The sequence below is a fragment of the Psammomys obesus genome, unplaced genomic scaffold, assembly GCF_907164565.1.
Source record: "Psammomys obesus unplaced genomic scaffold, mPsaObe1.curated_primary_1811, whole genome shotgun sequence".
NCBI lineage: Eukaryota > Metazoa > Chordata > Mammalia > Rodentia > Muridae > Psammomys > Psammomys obesus.
This window is the reverse complement of record NW_026596085.1, coordinates 2,051,700-2,056,311: the sequence shown is the minus strand read 5'-3', so window position 1 is coordinate 2,056,311 and position 4,612 is coordinate 2,051,700.

Sequence of the window (4,612 nt, the reverse complement as noted above, 5' to 3'; positions counted from 1 at the left end):
GGAAGGAAGGAAGGAAGGAAGGAAGGAAGGAAGGAAGGAAGGAAGGAGAAAGAAGAAAGAAAGGAAGAAAGGAAGGAGAAAGGAAGGAAGGAAAGAAAAAAGAAAAGAAAGGAGAAAGAAAGAAGAAAGCCTGTGACTAACCCCTCAGTCTTGCTTAATCAAAAGGAAAGCAGAAACACCGCTGTCCATTGTGTCCAGACGGCCCATCCCTCCAGTCGGGTGGGCTCTGGTCTCTGTCTGCCTCTGCCCTACTCACCAGGACAGCGTGGTCCAGCGTCAGGGTTGCATGGGCAGGGCAGGCTGGAACAGTCACCGCAGACTGCAGGGGTGACTCTCGGGTCAAACTCCCCAGGGGAAAGTTGAGGAATGCTGTTTCAATACAGGTGATGAGGGAACTTTATGGTAATGAGGCAAGCCTATGGGAAGCTGTTTCTGCATGAGGAAACCCACCCACCACCATCAGCACGAGGGCTCTGCCCACCCGCCCCTCCACTGCCGTCAAAACAGCAGGAATGAGTGCCGCCCACTCCCGACTCCTCAAGCAAACCTCAGGTCTCCTTCTTTGTCTCTTCACCTTAACCTGACTTAGGCTCTTCTCTCTAACCAGATTTTAGACAGACCTTTTGGCTGACAGAGTCTGGGGAGATGAGCGTCCTTGTTCATAACTCCTGGGAGCTGTAGCCAAGGGCTGTCTTCCTGGCACACGCTGTGGGTACCCAGCAGACTGCCCAGCTCGTCGCTCCTTCCCCTTCATAGGCTGTTTCGTGACGGGCACTCTAGAGGCATGGCTGGAGCAAACTGCCGTCAGCTTGGCCGAATCTTGATTCCAGTCTGGTTCTGCTCAGTAGCCGTGCGACCTGTGTTAGGTTTCTCTCTCTAAATCACGTACCTTCTAGGATTCCTTGCTGAAAACTAACTACTCCACTTCCCCTGTAGCTGGGACCTTCCGTTTAAGAGAAGCAATGCTCTAAAATCAACCAAAGGGTGGCTAAGAACTATGCAGATGGGGATGAGGGTCCTTTCCACCCTGGGTCCATGTCCTTGGTCTCAGCACCACCTGAGACATGGTCTCATGTAGCCCAGGCTGGCCTCAAATTCTCCATGTGTGGGAGGGTCCCTCCTGCCTCCACTTCACAAGGGCTATGTATAGACCTGGTCCACCATATCCAGGTGTGTGATGCCATACTGGGGATGGAACCCTGAGCTTGCTACATGCAAAGCAAGTACTCTGCCAATCGCCCCTCCCCCCACCTCACCACAGTCTTTATAAGGACCATGTTACAAAGGAAGGGGTCCCTGCACCGCACCCCAGGTCCTGCTGGTTCATGATGCAACTAGAATTTGAACCCAGACTTTGCCTCAGGGGCAGGAGCAGTGCCTGGCTGCACTGGCGGGGAGCCGGCTCCATTCGTCCGGGGGACCTCCTGAAAGGAGGGTGAAGAATGTGGGCAGAGAGGAGGAGCCCTGTCCCTGTTCCTCGACAGCCACCTGTTTCCACCCCCTGCACACAATGTCTGACTCCGCCTGCACTCTGGGGTTGGGAGGAGGGCGCTCTCCATCTTTTGTGTCTTGAGCGGTTTTCTCCCTGCTCTGCTCTCTCTCTCCTTGTTCCTTTTTGTAGATAATACTCCCACGGGCCTCCCACGGCCGCTCCAAAACGCAGCCTCCTGAGTTTCTTCTTGTTGATAAAGGTTTTGAGTGATCTCTGAGTGGGGCTCCCCCTCAGCCTAGCCCCTCCCCAAACCTACCAAGCAGGGCCCAGAATGAGTCCAGGGTTGGGGAAAAGTAGGGAGAAAGATTTCCGTGAGAAAAACGGTGCTGTGGCCTGAGGTACTGTACCATTTTCAACACTCCAGCCTCCTCCCCTTCTTCCTCACAGGCTCCTAACCCCAGGACCCTGTCTCTTCATGTGTATCTTAGGGATGGAGGAAGAAGCAGGTAGTGAATTAATCACTAAGAGCCAAGGTAACCTATGTCAACAAACGCCAGACCGGAGCAGATCTGAGAGGCTGCCATAGGTGGAAAGATGTCTGAATGCATGGTTCAGACAGGACAGGCTACAGGGAAAAGACCCGCCCACCCCTCGCATGTACATAGATACGTTGAGGGCTGATGGTTGGGGAATGAAGGCACATCAGACTGCAGCTTCATTCTGGGACAAGAGTGGCCAGAACACTGTGTGTGCTGGCACACACCTCTATTCCCAAAGGCAGGCAGATCTCTGAGGTTCAAAGCCAGCCTCATCTACAGAGTGAGTTCCAGTACAGCCAGGGCTACACAGAGAAACTCTGGGGGGGCGGGTGCTGGGGTTGTCATAACATCCAGTACTTATCCAGGCTTACCAACATAGTGACACAGGCATGGTGTCTTGGACCAAGGTCGGTAACCTCATGGCTTCAGCGTGTTCATAGGCACACTGGCAGATGGACTAGAAACTGCTTCTAAGTGTACTGATTAGTAAGGGAATCCACTCGTGGCATCTAGCACAGTTCTTGCTTGCCTCGGTAAATTCGAGCCTCTGTGATTCCCAGTCCAGCTACCCTGCTCATTCTAATCCAGTGTCTCTGGGATGAGCTGGGAGCCTGAAAGTCGGAACACCTTCTGAGCTCAGGGACCGGCTTGGACCAGTTGGACCCGGCAGCCTGTGGTGACCAGTGCTATGAGCCTTCGCTGTGCTGAAGGCAGGAGCTGGACTTGGGGAAGGCTGTCCAGGTGGGGGGGGGGGGGGGGAGAGTCTGGCTTTGTCCCTCTCCTTCCCACTTCCCTCTCCCTTTTCTCCCGTGTCTCTTCATCCCTGGCCATTTCTCAGGACTCCTCTGAGACAAAGTCAGACGATAAACCTTTGCATGAAGCAAGTGTCATACACTGTCCTAGGCACACATGCCCCTTCTTTTTTAAATCAGAGGCAGTTACTGTCATTTCTGTTTCCCAGATGGAGGGAACGGAATCGGAATCGTAGAGAGGTTAGGTAATTTGCCTCAAAAACAAAAGCAAACAAACAAAAACCTCTCTGACAGAAAGCGGCAGAGCAGGACTTAAACCTAGCTAGTCTCTTTCCCCGGATGATGGGTGCTTTCAACCTTCATCCACAGCCTAGCTGCGGCTTGAAGTGAGCTTTAAAAAAAAAAAAAAAGTCTCTCTGGTCTCTCTGGTTAGCGGAATGCTGACTAACCCCTGGAAAGAAAGGTTACTCTTTGGACTTGGCCTATCAGGAGTTGGGGGCAGGATCTGCGCGCTCTTTAGGCTCGCCTCGGCTCCTGGGCGCTGGATTCCAGGGTGCAGCCGACTGGGGTGGGGGGGCGTTTCCTCCCTTTCTTCCCAAAGCGCCTGCTCATTTGAATACAGGTGCCTTGAGCTGTGCTGGCTGCTGACGGGCAGTCAGAACAGGGTACCCTCCTCTCTCCGACGCTGGTGGCAGTGGGTGTGTCTCCTTCAGAGGAGCAGTGCTGAGCTCCAGCTTCACCCATTGGAGAGCAAATTGCAGCTTTGGCCCCGGCGGCTGCTCCGGGCGCGGGCGGCAGCCGCGCTCATTGGCAAATCGTAGGAGGGAGGAGGAGCGGCGCTGGCAGGAGAGGCCGCGGGACCGTCGCGGCGCGCGGGGACAGGAGATGGCCGTCCGCCTCTGCTCTCCGCCCCCTCGCTGGAGGTGCGGGCTCTGGGGGAGAGCCGAGCTCTGCCACTAAGCGGGTCAAGCCGAGCACGCCCGGCCCCCGCCCCCCACCCCGAGCAGTCTTCGACCCTCGCAAGGCGACACAAACTTGAAGGCACGAGGGGGAGGGACGGACGGCTTGGGTTCACTTACCAAGGCGCCCTCTGCGCTCCCGGGCCTCGCCCCAGACCCGCCCTCGGGTTTCCTCAGCTCCCGTCTGCACTTTGCAGGGGTCAAGCTGAGTCCGGGAAAGGCTCCACTGAGCCTGGGGAAAACCGGGCTCTGAAGCCCCCCGCCCCACCTTTCGGGGTACTCCGTGCATACTCCCCAAACCTCCAGCTACTGGGCCTGCCCCGCAGCCTGGCCGCCGGTTCCCCTTCTCCTGACATTTTTTCTTGTTGGAAACACATCTCCAGCGCACACGCCCCTAAGCGGAGCCTCCTCTGGTCCCTCTGGCGCAGGAGAGAAGCCCCAGGCTGCGCCCGCCAGGCGTTCCTCGGTGACCACCGCGGTTCTCGCCGCAGGGAGCGTGGCGGCGCTAGGGGGCGGCCGCGTCCCCCGCCCCCACCAAGGCCCCCAGGGGAGGGGGATCCCTCCGCAGGAGGCCTGTCTCTTTAAGGAGGCGGCCCTCATTGGGTGTGCCCCGTCTCCATGGTTACCCCGGTGCAGGCGGCGGTGCGGGAGGTAGGCTGCCGCTTCTCCCCGACAGACGGAGGGAGCTGCGGGGACCCGGCGCCGAGCCGAGCCCGAGCGGGAGCCGCGGGGAGGACCGGAGGTGCCGAGTGCGCGGTGGCCGCGGGGCCTGCAGCCCGGAGTCCGTGGGCGGCGAGGGGTCGCGCGCGCGCCATGCGCCCAGCCTCGACGGCGCGGACGCCCCCTCGCGCGCGGGCGGCTGGTGGGGCTCGCCAGCCTGGGCCGGGCAGAGCCCCCCGACGGCTACTCTAGGGGGCGCGGGGCCCGGCG